This window comes from Etheostoma cragini, chromosome 12, assembly GCF_013103735.1.
Source record: "Etheostoma cragini isolate CJK2018 chromosome 12, CSU_Ecrag_1.0, whole genome shotgun sequence".
NCBI lineage: Eukaryota > Metazoa > Chordata > Actinopteri > Perciformes > Percidae > Etheostoma > Etheostoma cragini.
Genome location: NC_048418.1, coordinates 4,338,093 through 4,353,221, shown reverse-complemented (window position 1 = coordinate 4,353,221; position 15,129 = coordinate 4,338,093). Strand labels below are relative to the sequence as shown.

At 39.9% G+C, this 15,129-nt stretch overlaps 1 protein-coding gene across 6 annotated transcripts in view; it reads left to right on the top strand.

The window, feature by feature from the left end:
• The first annotated feature begins 1,193 nt into the window (after positions 1-1,193).
• The window catches only part of map4l (microtubule associated protein 4 like), an 83,285-nt gene continuing 69,349 nt past the window's right edge, over positions 1,194-15,129 (top strand). For all 6 annotated transcript variants that reach the window (XM_034887651.1, XM_034887655.1, XM_034887654.1 and 3 more), the window contains exon 1: positions 1,194-1,378. The gene's annotated coding sequence lies outside the window, so the exon portion shown is untranslated. The remainder of the gene's footprint in view (positions 1,379-15,129) is intronic.

Here is a 15,129-nt window from a genome sequence, read left to right as displayed (position 1 = left end):
CAAATCAGAGTATGTTTTTTTTTTCCTATTCTAAAGATTCAGTTTGGGTATTTTCGGCCTATATTTGATAGGACAGGTAGGTGAGAAAGGCAAAGACATGCAGGAAATCATCACAAGTCGGCTTCAAACCCTCGATCTCTGTTTCCAGGCGTAAACCTCTCAGTGTATGTGTGCCTGCTCTACCCACTGACCAACCCACTGAGCGACCCACTGACCAACCCACTGACCAACCCACTGACCAACCCGGACACCTACATGTGGTATTTTGAAAAGAATTTTGGACAATTCTTTATCCATTCTCAAGTGGTCCACAACTTGCCACTCAACAGAAGGAGCTACCCAAGTAAAAACGTCCCAGATGTCATTGCGACAAAAAACAGCACAACATTTATCTTGCTATTTTAGAGATTTAACTTGGAGGTAGAACCCTGATGTCACAGTGTGAATGATGTATTGATGCATGCCCGGTACATTCTTTTATACTTAGGTAATGGCTCATCTATGGTGCAAATATTCTGATATTTTAACATGGATTAATTATGGTTAGTTGGCAGATCACTAAGGTAGTTTGTTACCTAATTTATATATTAAAATATTGTTTTTTAATTTGTTTATGCATTTGCCTGTCTTGGTCTTTGAAAACCTTGAGTCCATGTTGGAAATAACATGTTATTCATTAGGGGTGGGGGAAATATTTGATACAGCGTAGCATTGCAATATTTTCTGCATTGATACGCAGACACCAAGTTTAGATAATTTATTATACATGTGTTGGTCAGTTTGTCTGCTTGACAATCCCATTTTGCTGCAATAAAATTGAAGTGAGATGAACAAACAGAGAAATTATATTTATTTTAGATAAAACAGATGTTGTCATAGTTTCCTTTCGTGGACATCATTTCAAATTGGATTTGGGAGTTGGAAAAAAGGTAATCAATTGCAAAATATCGCAGAATATTGCAATACATTGAAAATGGCTATAAGATTGTATCGTGACATAAGTAGGCTATGGTGGTGATATTGTATCATAAGGCCTCTGGGGATTTCCACCACTACTAGTCATATATTTTACCCCCCCCCAAAAAAAATCAAGTCAAAAGGTTCATTTTACAGAAGCACATGAAGGCAGCAACATCAGCAGCCCTGATGCCTGCAGATCAGACAGGCTTTTTGTTTTGCTCCGGGCAACTGATTGGCTGAGCTGGTCGGGAAGAGGGCGGGGCTTGTTTCTTCGTCCTGGCACCAGTCTGCTCTGCAAGCAGCGAAAGGTGGAGAGATTTCCCCCCTCTCACACTCTGTCTGTCACACACACATACACACACAAACACGTATAAACACACACGCGCGACCTGTGACTGAAACGGGACACATCGAAACGGTGAGTAGAGTACATTATTTTACAATTCATAGCCTAACTGATGTATGATGTGTCATCGCGTGACTAGCGTTGTTTACTGGAGGCTATCCTTGCGCTGCGCCATCCTCTCGTGCATTACTAAATGAGTGAGGAAATTCATTCATGTCATATTTATAGCGTTATTTCTGTCTCTCGCTGCAGTGGCATGGCTTTGGGCCTATTTTTAGATTGTTATATGGCGGACAGGCCATTTGACATCGTGGTGCACGCACGGTCTTTCCCATCTTCATGGTGGAGGGTAGTGGGCGTGTGAGGGGGGGATCAGTGTCTCTCTTGCAGAGGTCCGTGGATTCACGTCTCTTTGTTATGTTGGTGCCGCAGTCAGGATGGTACACCCCTCCGGCTGAAATAGCACCAGGCTATAGTAATCCAAAGATATTCCTATCCTATCCCGAGATCATAGTAGGCTGCTCCTCAGTAATCATTAATGAGGGTATAGTGGCCTCATTGCATCTAATGCTATTTTAGAATTTTCGTCTTTAACCTTAACAGTCCTATAGCTGTTGCAGTGACTATGGTTGTTGGTGGTAATAGTCTCTATATCATTTTTTACTACAGAAGTGTAGTCCTCGAAGGCAGCAGGTGCAGTTCTAGAGCAGTCAAGGCCTTGTTATATAAAGGCATTTTTTTATGATGTTACAATGGCGATACACCAGCTTTAAGAAGAGTCTGTGATGCTCTATAGGGACCAAGCCAGTCGTTATACAATAATACGCCCCATCTCCACTCTACACACACACACACACACACACACACTTAGTACACAGCTACACACGCACACACTGCATCCTCTGTCTCTGTGTGGATTAGCACACATTGTTCTATGTCTTTCTCTCTCGGGCTGTTTCTGGTTTTGATCCCATGTAAAATTTAAAGGTTTACTTTGCTGATAGTCATCCAACTCTGTGTCATCAAAATGTTGGCAGTATGTGTAAATGAACTATGGTAAACATGGCATAACAAAACAGCAACACCTCCAGGTGATGCCTTTGACGGAATACTTGTCACTTGGAACTTTGCTGCTGCATGGCCCTGAACTACAGACCTCACTTACACACACAGACACACACTTAGACCGGACTCAGATCAAACTGTAAAACTCAGCAGCACCGGTCAAATATTAACCCAAGATTACGTAACTGTATTGCCTATTTCACGCCTATTCTTTTTTTATAGAATCATATTTCAGCTTAGTCTTTAACTGTGAGCCTATACGAGATTGTTTGATACAAGCCAACCGCTTTTCTGTGTCAATACGGACGAGTTAGTTTATTAGTCCAGTACAGCGCAGTGCATTCTGGAAGTTGTAGGTTTTCTACTTTTGGAGCAAAGACGAATATCATTCACGCACAGATTCTAGTTATTAGTTTGTATACCCTCTTAATTCTTCTGGTTAGTTAAAATGACTTTAATAACGGCATAGAAAAGAACAATGACTAATCCTCCTTTCAATCCATAGATCTGATTGCGAATCGGCACAAGCCTAATAAAACTGCTTGTTTTCTCTGGTCAAGTAGCACCAATTTCCAAAATGTTTGTGCCATTATACTGCTTAGACAGCCCAGTTTTAGGAAAAAAAAACTTCTTTCTTGAGGTAAAATACTTTTTTAAGGTGCTGTGTTTGGGAATGGCAAATGCATGGTAAATTAAATAATAAATGGGCCACAGCACAGACATGCTGTAGGAATAATATTGGAGTTGGAACACCTTAATTCTCCCATTACATTTTTCCTTACAGTAGAAGTGGCTCTAACATTCACGCTTCACTGAAACTAGATAATGTTTAAAGTCAATACATGGCTGCACCATTATATAAAATGACATGTAATTGTCATTTTAGCCTGATATGCTTGGTATCTTCAGAGAGTTTAGGGTGGTTCCTGCAGTGCTGAAGAGGTCAGTCATTTTCTGGCAGTCTTTGTGCGTTTCTTAGACACTTCGTTAGACACTTTTTGGCTCTCCAGCAAAGCCTACCTGTTGCCTTGTTGCCGCCTGTCTCTGCCTCTCACTCATATGTCACACCGTATTTAATCAAAGATCCCCTTAAGTTTTAACTCTTTATTTTTTGAAATAACTACTAGCCAAGGACTAGCCATAATTGGTATTAGACTATATGATAACAAATAACATCTGATTATAAATCATATTGTTTTATGCAGTTTTACTTACTAAGCTATAGTGTGTAGTTTCTGTCACCCCCATGAGGAATTCGAAGTAATGACAACAAAACTGTTGGCGCATCCACATGAAACAAGCCTTCTGTGATAGCGCAGCACCCCCACCCATCCTCCACGCAGTTACTAGTAGCCAAGGAGGACTCGGAGGATTTTATAAAAACACGAGGGACTCTTCAGAAGAGGTTTTTATCATCACTCAATTTTCTGCACATGAAAGTCACCGGACAACACACTCTATTGAACAAAGCCATAGTGAACAATACAGAGAGTTGTGTGGAGCTGATAGTCTTTAAAAAAAAAAAAGATGTAGATGTAATGTGACTTCTTCTTACTACATGAAATTAGATTAGACCTTGGTAATTCAGCAGCATTTTAGCATTAAAGTAATAAAGAAAAAAATATGTGTTACTAGCAGACAGCAGACCTATTCTTGTTGCAGGCCATTTCATTCCAATTAAATTAGAGACGTTCTGATATCGTCTCTGATACTGCCTAAAAACGCTGGTATCGGTATCGGGAAGTACTGGAGTTTATGCACCGATCCAATAGCACGTAAAAAAGCCCTAAAGAAAATCTACGTTAAAGTAGTTTAATGATGTGGCGTTGTTTGTGTTTGTTCATGTTTCACAAAGAGTTTTTACCTGAGCTAGTCCGACAACAAAGATAGAAGTCATATCACATCCATACAGGGATAGTAGTATGCAGCTGTTTAAACATAATCAAAAACATGACACACTGGTATTGGCTCAGGATTGGGATCGGGAAGCAAAAAATGGTATTGAACCATCTCTAAATGAAATTACCCCCCTATGCCCCTTTCTTGCTCAGATTTTCCTTCTCAAACATCTTATATTTAATGGGAAATAATCCTTGACAGGCCAGTGATTGACAGGCTTGTCAGAAAGACAGACAGCCAAGAATAAAAATGACACATAGAGATGGAAAGAAAGAGAACATCTAGCTGGTTTCCACATGCAAAATGACTTACAATGCATACAGAAGAAGCTCATGCTTTATTTCCTTTATCACCAACATAGCAAGATGGCAGGAATTGTAAAGTGAAACAATATTGTACAATACTAGTTGAATCAAACTAAGGAACAATTTGGCATTCTATTGTATTCTGACTGTATTGTCTGTGAAGAATATAAAAGAAATGTATAATATAAGAATATAAAGAAATACTAGGCAGATGGTTACAGTGCTAGATATTTAATGACACCCTGTACTGGGTTAAGCTTGTGAAGGTGTATTCAGACTGAACAGGGAGCAAATTATAAGGTGTAGATGTGAATGAACATGAATTGGGCCTTAAAGATGAACACATCTGTGTCAGTGAAAAAAAGAATGTCATCTTTGCTGAAAAAATATGTCTCTTCAAGATGACCAAAGAAGTACACCCGAGGTTGATAGACTCTAAGCAAAGTATGAAAAAAGTTTAAGCTAAGTCTGATAGCGTGGAGGTGAGCTAGGCAAACTAAGTTCTGATATTTTGGAGAATGGCTAATGTACTGCATCGTGGGAGCGGCTTCACTGGAACATCCATACCCAGTGGCACCTTCTGTTCCAAAGGCTAATCATGACTGGTGACCTAATGGGTTTGGGAAGTCGGATGCAATTTCTGCAGATGTGTTTGCAGTGAAATATACATTTTGAGGAACCTTTTTATTTATTTTTTTAAAAGGTTTGCCAATGCAGCTCCATTGGTATCCTTTTGTGCTTGTACTACAAAAAAAAGACGAATGACGAGCACAAGCAGGACGCTGAATGGATTATCAGAAATGTTCTAATGCATGACTGTTGTGATAATGTTGCCATGATTTGTGCTTTAGAGATTGGTGGGATTACATGCAATCCCTTCTAGATTATCAGCAGCAGGCAGAAAGTCAGGCTAGCAGCCATCCAACCAGGTGTACTCAACGTCCCCATGTCAGGCGCCCAGCCATCCAGAGTCACTTAGATTTCCTATGAAACAGACAGTCAGTCATTCAACTGATCAAACCTTCACTGTAGAAGTAGTTTTAAAACATACTTAACTGGCCAAACCTTCACTGTAGAAGTAGTTTTACAACATTGCTCTAATAATCCCACTGTACGCTACCTGCTCGGCAGGTAAGCAGACAGACACCGTTAGCAAGTAGCTGGAAAACACAGTGGAGCATATAGCAGATAAAGAGTCAGACGCTTAGTTGGAGGGTGAAGCAACTTTAAACTAGAAGGGCACTCGGAGAGCGCGGACCTCCGCCAATGCCGTGTCCTTTGAGGCTCTAGAGCCATCCAGAGAGCTGTTTTCTTAATCTTGGTCCTGTGGCACCGGTGTGTTGCTGGAGAACTGAGGGGTTGGAATTCCTGGCTCTGGATGATTTCACGTCAATCGTTACTCGGTAGTACCAAAGTCATTCGCTTAGTATCCTAAGATGTACAGAGTTTGGTACTAGGGTTGCACAATATTTACAAAATGTGATATTGATTATGAATATTGTGATTTTTGATATTTTTAAACATATGTAAAATCACAAAACTTACAGGAAAACATATCAAAACAGATTGATAACACATCAAAGAAGTTTTCTTACAACACAAGGTTTATTTCAGTTGACGGTCATATTGGACTGGTACAACATGAATAACTAAATAAGGACCATGTCTACAGAACAAGACATGTTGTACTGGTTGGACAATATAAAATATGTAAATAAAGAGAACAGGATACAACTTTTCATTCACTTCTTTGATTTGTTCCGTTTGGTTGTCTCCATCTGTTTCTTCACTTACACCGTAACTCTGTTGATATATACACACACGTGGTACGCTACATAGGGCTTGTCACGTAGTGGACCCGTGCGCTGACGTGCACTAACATGCAAGTGGCATGGCAACTGGCCAATGAAATTATGATAATTATAGTGTTTCAAGCCAATCTACTGTGAATCAAACAAAACTAAGTCACGTAACCAACAGATGGGACAAAACGCTCCACAAAATACACAAAATATTGCATACTTATTGCAACACTTTCAATATATTGCGATAACGATATTGAGCCGGTATATCGTGTACCCTCTTTGGTACCCAACCTTACTGCCAGGGATAGATAAGAGAAGATAACGGGATGCAAATTGCAGATAGTGTCAATGCCAACGTAACAGTCTCAGCACAGCTTGGTAATGAAGACACTGTGAGACAACTTTTCATTCATGCAATGTTCCCTTTTCCCAATGAGTCTGTGAACCAAGTGAAGTTGGCAAGTCTGTTGCAAGTCTTTCAGGGCATTTAATGTGCAGTAGTAATTTGCATTCATTATTGATGGCCCTAGAGAATTATGTCAGCTCTAAGTAATCTGGAAGAATTGTTATTGCCACAGTGGGATTTAAGCACCTGAAATCCCAGCGGACAATTTTTTTTTTTGCGTCTGATAGAATAAGTCGTCACTGAAAGAAAATTGAAAGCAACATTCTTCAACGAATACTTGTCCTGCAACATGTTCTGTCGATAGTGTAGTGTGTTCTCCTTCCTAAATGTATCTGCAGCCCTTGTTCTTGCTGAATGGTGACTGGTTTTAAGAGAGCTGATTGGCCAGGAGATGGGCTATGTTATACAGCTTGAACTTGAACATGCTGCTGCTTCAGTTGTGGTTGCCATGGTGATCTTGCCTGGTTAAAAGTGAATCCCCCTTGGGAAAATGAAAGGATTTCACAAAGATCACTCACTAACACACTAATCAGGCAGACAGACCGTAGCATTACCAGGGACCCCTGTACTGAGTCAATCCAACAACAACAGTGTTTCAGTAAGGGGGGGGGGGGGGCCCACCGGAGGTTTGGGTTTAAAATAAACACATTACCCGGAAATACTCTTTGGAGATGAGCTATTGTTGTTGGATGGGCCAGATACTCACTGTAAGTAAACAGTCATTAATATGTGCCACCGGTAGCCTGTCAAGCCAGACCCACATCAAGATGTTGGTCTGGGAACTCACCATGGGTAAGGAGCAATCTGAGGAGTGCAATGAATGGTTGTCTTTCAAATCCTCTCTGCACGCAACAGGATAGTGCTACAACCAACCAGAGCAATGCTGGTTGATAGATCAAACTTTTGCCGTATCCGGTCAGTAAAACTTCGGTGACATCTTCCTTTTTTAAGAATGACATCAGTGTTTTACTCCAAGTCTTCTAGAGTTGCGGTCAAAGCTGATTCCAAAGACAATCTTCTTTGTTTTCCAGTAGCAGGGAATTCAAGTCGCAACTCCGCTGTCTAGGCCGGATGATAAAAAAAATAAAAATAGGAAATAGGAATCACGATTTTTTTCGGATGGACATGATGTGCAAAAATAGATATCCCTGTGTATTCTAATTTTTGTTTTTTTATAACTAATATTCGAACGTCGTTTTTGGCCAGTTTTGACAGCCCTTTTTTCAGAGATTATCTGGCTTTCACTTTCTCTTGCATGATTGGGAGGAGTAACTGTAAGTAAATAGTGGCATTTATTGCTTGTAGAGGCTAAGCCCAAGCTTTAAGCCCCTGAGGTGCCGTTCCACGGGCAGAGTAACAAACGCACTTTTTGCCTTTTGGATCAATGAAAGTCCAAGTCATATCTGTAGTTAAAACCTTTGGTTCCATTAATTTCAGTTAGATCTTAGTTGGTTTCCAGACAAATCACTGCTTGTGTGTTTGCCTGTGTAGTGTTTTGGTGTTGCCGTATGTGCGTGCAAGGCAAGGCAAGGCAGCTTTATTTGTATAGCACATTTCAGCAACAGGGCAATTCAAAGTGCTTTACACAAAATCATTAAAACAGATAAAACACAAGTACAAACAGTTAAAAGTCATAAGCATTAAAAATCAATAAGATGTGCGTTCGTGCGTGCGTGCGTGTGTGTGTGTGTGTGTGGTCAAAAACTGTATGTGCTTAGGGATTGCACCAGAGGAACCAAAGATTGGTTCCTATTCATACCAAGGGCAGGAATTGGCTCTTACATTACTGACATGCATGGCTTTTTTGGTAAGTAATTTAACCAATAAAAACCAAACCAAGACTGTGAAGTTCCGTCATGACTTGAAAAGTTGCCCTTGAAAAGTTGACCGATCCGGCTCTACATTATAGATGCAGTGAACGGATGAAACGGAGAATACAGAGGAAACAACAAAGGTCATTCTCTCCTGCTGAGGGAAGAGGCAGAGATTCAGATCAGACCTGACATCATATGGTACAGTGGAGCCAGGGAGGACGGGACAGCCGTGTGTCTTTTGTGGGTTTGAGCTCTGGGTTTGGGATTTGATACGAGCTAAGGTCTTTTCTTTCCTGCTGAAAACAGAGGCTCAGATTCAGATCCGACCTGACATCAGACAGTACAGTTGAGTGAGAGAAGGGTAGTACAAAATGTTCCCTTTCATGGACTTTCTTTAATGCATTTAAACGTGGACATGGTGTGCACAGGCTCAGGGTTCAGAGTAGAAGTAACAAACCAAAGTTTATCTTGTTACTATTCTTTAGTACATTTTGGTGTACTTTGGTGTACAAAGACAATGTGGACTAACCATGTCTGCCCAAAAATGTCAGTTCTGCTGTTGGTAAGTACATTTCCAGTCAGAGCAGTGATGTCCAAATGACGCTTCATGGACCATGTGTTTTATTTGTTGACCCCACTTGATGGCGCTCTTGGTTTAAAGAAAAAGGCTCAAGGAATAGCAACTCATTGTGCTTGGACAATAAGGAAAGTGTTTCCTGAAGGCTTCCTCCCAGCCATTTGCCGACAGAATCAAATTGCAACAATTTAAACCACATTACTTGCCTTTTTTAAGTGTAATTATTGTTTATTTTTCACAAAAAATGCACGTAATGCAGGGAAAAGAAATGTTCAAAAGGTCTAACATGACAGATATCTAGCTGTCAAAGAGACAATGCCCCACTTTGACATAGTGCCAGATGTTGTAGTAGGCTACTGTACGTATGGCAAAACGTGATTCTGCAAGGATTATGTAGTTAAAAATATGTGTCAAATATTCTTTATTGCACACTATGGATAAATGCACTGGGTAAAGGGTTACAGTAGTATGTGGTATATGTGTGTGTGTGTGTGTGTGTGTATATGTATGTATGTATGTATATATATATATATATATATATATATATGTGTGTTTTTAGTATACAGTTATAAATACTCTTTTGAAAGCATTGCATTGCAAATGTGTGAAATCTGCTTTCTATTAGTAACAATTTTATATGAAATCTGTTTAACCAATTCCAACTTAGTTTGAAGTCCTGTAAATTTAAAGAAGTCAAAATACAGTCCTGGAAGTATGACTCACTGTCAGCTACATGTGGCTTTATTAAGATTAATAGCTGAAAGAGTTACGGTGAGTGGTCCCAGGTGAGTGACATTATTCAGTGTCCAGAGTTACCGTGAGTTACCCTCTCTGACAGAATACACCCTTTTACCTTTTAAATTGTTGGTCTTGCCCGAGGAAACACTGAGTAAAGGATTCTGTCTTATAGCATTTCCTTTCCAAAGGACACATTCAGCCTTCAGCTGCTTCCATCTGCTTCTTTTTGCCTCCTTTCCTGTGTCTTTTGTTCATATTCTCTCTCCTCCCACATATTCTTTGCACAAATAAACCACATGAGTGATTTTGCTTCAAGACTGATGTAGTGGACAGTGGAGGGTAATTTTTGGTTGGGTTCTGGGGTAGATATATATGGAACATATGTACTGTACAGTGGAAGAGGTATTCTGAGCTTTTACTTAAGTAACAGTAGCAATACCACATTGTATAAATACTCTGCTAAAAGTAAAGGTCCTGCAGTCAAGGTTACTAAAGTAAAAATAAAAGTACCAGAATCAAACCATACATAAAGTATGAATAGTTATCATACTCATTGTACAGAATAGCCTATTTCAGAATTATGTATATTACTTTTAGATTTTAAATAATGATGCATTAATGTGCCCATCACTTAAGTATTGCCACCATAAACCGTATATATTTTTATATATATAGTATTTTACAGTATATATTTACAGTCTATGGTTGCCACTAGTAAAATTGGGCCTTACTTATTTATACTTCATCATTTTGTTAATATCCCCCTGGGGATCAACAAAGATTTATCTAAACCTATGATAACTATGATTATAATTGTTTTGCTAATTGCATTTTGTATTAGTAATCTGAATATGCAAGTTAAATAACCAAAGTTATCAAAAGAAAAAGAAAAAGTACAATAGTTCCCTCTGAATTGTGAATAAAAATGTGTAATCCTTTAACGACACTTTAATAAAGCCCCTTGGAGCTGCAGTGTAAACAGAGGGAGTGGAGAGATAGACTGATACAGTGTCATTAACTGCTGATCCTGTACTCTTCTCATTTTACCTCCAACCTCCTTCACTGGCTCCCAGCAGTTTTTTCCATCTCATCTCCTGTGTGCAGTCTTGGTTTTCATGATCATCTCTCACTTTAAACACAGAACAAAGCCACATTTGACAGATGCGTGCAGTCAATCACAGGTCGGTTAAATAGGCTGACTGTCTGCACCTTTCTCTCATGTACTGATGCAAAGTGTAAGTGTGTCTGCATGTATGTTTGTTTCGTGTGTGTGGATAGGTTGACACAGTGTGTTGTCAGCAGTAATCTAAACTGCTGCTCTCCAGAGATGCACTGTGCGTGTGTGTATGTGTGTTTGTGTGTGTCGGAGCTTGTGCCCTGTCAAGAAGGAGACAGCGAGGAGCTGCTGAGTCACCGTGGCAACTGGCTGGGCAGCCATGACAGGATTTCGTTAACATGTTAGATGCCGTGATTCTAAAAGATGGGAAGCACTTCTAAGTTACAGCCTTTTCCTTTTTGTCCTTAATGTTTAATCATAGTAACGCATTATTTTCTAATTTCACCATCCATATAAACGATTTACTTCCTCTAATCAACAGAACCCCCACCCTCTTTATCATACCTTTGTTATAAAAAGAAAAGAAAGGAAGAAAAGCATGAGGAAACTTCTGCAGCATGCCTATAGCATGATTTATACAAATTCAACAGACCTGAGCATCACTTTTAGAGTTGATATTTCTGATCTCGCAAATGGACTCCCAGACACATTTCAGCTGCCTAGATTGTTAGCTCCTATGTATATTGGGCTACTCATTTATCCTCTGCGTGTTCCTAGAGTTGATGATTGCAGTCTTAGACAGCTACTTGTTATCACCACAATTCACAAGTGGGGTATTTACTGGCGTATTTTAATGTCATAGAACACAATGCTAAAATCTTTTAAACATGTGTTAACCACATAACTTATATAGGGTGGGCGGCATCGTTAGATGATAATTCTCTGTGGGTTCATCACTGTAAGTGACACTCACAGCTTGCACATAGTAGAAGTTGGATACGTTGTTAAAATTAAAATATTCATTCAGTTAAGATGTCTGGATTTCTGTGATAAAATCTTTTCACAGAGCAACTAGAATTGCCTCCCCATTAAGAATATTTCCTGTTGTGTATCTCCATACAACCCCATTCTTTTACTATATTGTAGCTCTATTATCATCTAAATGTGTTTTCCATTCATGTTAGCGTCACGTATGACCTTATTACAGTACACACACATCTGGTGCACGTCCAGTATCAGCAGTTTTACATGAAATAGGTTAGCACTCTTTAAAGTTGCAATGCAGCTGGTTTTAGAGGTGATTGGGTCATTTTCCACATATAGTCTTACAGCTAAAGTGTCACAGTGCTTTACATAGCTCAGCTCACACTTTGAACTTCTAGATTGTGCATAAAACCTGACCTTTTTGATCTTATCAAGTGAAAGCCTACTGCTGTTAGTCCCCATGTAGAGTAAGCATTTAATAGAAATGGAAATAACAGATATATCTTCATAAGATGCAATACATTGTGACATTGTTTGAAACTGATGAAGTTTTCTCCCTCCGGAAGCAACATGATAGGCTATTTGGTGACATTGACAATGGTGTCAGGCAAACTTCTCCAATGTTAACTAACTTTAATTTTTTGAATGGCCTTCAAATTGCCGTCATTTACCTTAATTTTTAGGCTGACAATCTTTATGCTGCTCAGATTGATCAATCTGATTAATAGTAAACTGAAATAGAATATACATCATTTATGATAGAAAAACAAATGACTGTGAAAATACAGTTGATATTGTGCCTGGTGATAATATCTGGCTACAATTTGACTACCTTTCGTTTGTCACTGTGTCACTAGTGACCAAAACCAAATGCCTCTTGATGAAGTTTATTTTTGAATGACAAGAGCACAAAGGCACTCTTATTCTCGCACACTCTCCACCTCTCTCTCTCTTTCTCTGTTCTCCTGACTTGGTGCCTCTCAATCATTTCAACCGTGTGTGAACCCTCCAGCAAGCTGGACAACCAAACTGAAAGCTGTGTTGGCAAATGATGTCCAAATGAAGCGTCATGAAACCATTAGTTGTATTTGTTGTACCTACAAGATGGAGGCTCTTGGTTTTAAGAAAAAGGGATAAAGAATTTGATTCAGTGTGCTTTGAACCCTTTGTTGAACAGAGAGCTCCATCCAGTGGGCTAGAAAAGGGTTCTTGAAGCTTTATTTGGCTATCACTAAGTGTTGGCCACTTGCTGCCCTTCAGTTAACTCAGAGTACTCAAAGTAAAGCAGTGATGTGTTTCTGTTTGTCTGGCCGGGAGACCGGATGCTTGTGATTATACTGAGTTGGAAAAATGTACTGCCACTTTACATAATACAATATTTGTAAAATCTAGCAATAAAGAAAGTTCTGACAAACACTAAGTGCAGAATAAATTGTGTATATTAACATGATTTGGCAAACTAGTTAGAAATCTAATATATGAATGGGCAAGAAACCAACCAGATTTATTGTTTGATTCTTTATTACATTTTCTGCAACCAACAAGCCTATGGATGCAGGAGGGAGCAGCTTCCCGGGGCCATAATCCCCAATCACTGTTGTTACATCATTGGCACAGACTTTTATACTGTACTGTGACTCATCACTGAACTGAACTGACCTGTGGCTCAGCTGTAAAGCCAACTGGTAAATAACTTGTCTTCAGAAACTCAGAAATGTCCATCTTCAGACGGATCAGTTAATGTCAGTGGAGGTCTGTTGTTTTGAAAGCCATGACGTCTCTCTCTCATGGGTGGGCCAAATTCTGTGGGGGGGCAAAGCAGAGAATTGGGAGGTAACCTTGCCCCTTATGACCTCATAATGATAATGGCCTTCTGAACCTATAACAGTCCCCTTCTAACCCCGATACATGAGGCCGATAAACACTGATAACGCCCAAGCATTTGATTGATAACATTTGGATGGGGGGAAGGATGGGGGGACCAGACCTATCTGCAACAGCAAATAAAACATGAGCTTGCAGATTCATCTGGTTCCCAGGCAAAAGCTGCCCGGGATATCCTGTCTGACTCACATGTATGCTCAAAATAAGCATTTAGAGTGCTTTTGATTAGTGGACTGTTTGTTTTTTTGTTTAAAAAAAAACTATTTGATACTGTACCATTATGTTTGCTATGGCCAATAATGTCTGCTCCTCTAGCGGCTTCACTGGGAGAGAGGGGGGGGGGGGGGGGGGGGGGGGGGGGGGGGGGGGGGGGGGGGGGGGGCTGGGTTCGAGCTTAATTTAGGTGATGGTGAATGTTCTCATACACACAGACACACACTCACACACACAAAAACATAATCCACCAAATCTCTTGCGTTTTCATAGTGCAGTTATGTGTTGGATTTCCTGCCAATGTGTGTATGTTTGTGTGTGTGTGTGTGTGTGTTTGTGTACATGATTGCGGGATAACTCAGTGTTTTGGAGGATGAGATGATTATGTAGCAGAAGGCTGGGTTCAGGGAGGGAGAGGTGACGGAAGCTGGAGCAAGGGATTGTGGGTGCAGGGATAGTTTTAATCCCCCGGTGCAACAGCTGTCCCACCCAACAACCCAACAACCCATCATCATCATCATCATCATCATCATTATCATCATCATCATCGTCATCAGGGTTCATTTCTAGAATTGGTAAACAAAGTATTCAGCCACATATTTTATGTCATACAATTGTTAAATATTCTTTAATTAAATTAGTTGTTTATGAAAGCAGCCTTCCTAGCTTCCACATAGAAAGTTTCATTCAGTCACAGCGGTTGCCATATTGGAAATTGGGCAATTTTTGCCCCCTAAGATCAATATCAGTCTCAAAACTCCCATGTAGGTTGGGCTCTATTCATTACTAAGAGGAACCCATACACATAATAATTGTACACATTGTTAATAAGATAATTATTTATCACTGCAGCTTTAATATAAAATGAAGCAATAGTTTATGTATGGCCTACAATTCCTCTTTCCTAAAGGAGGGGAATGATCCTTGGTAATCTCTTTTGCAATACAAAGCTCTTCGTGGTCCTTTGTGATTTTATCCACCGTGATGGGGGCTTTAAAGAGGCAAATTTCTGCTCGCAGTGCTCCTCCTTTCCTGTAGGACCGGGGGTTATCAACCCGCCTGCAAGGACTGGAAGA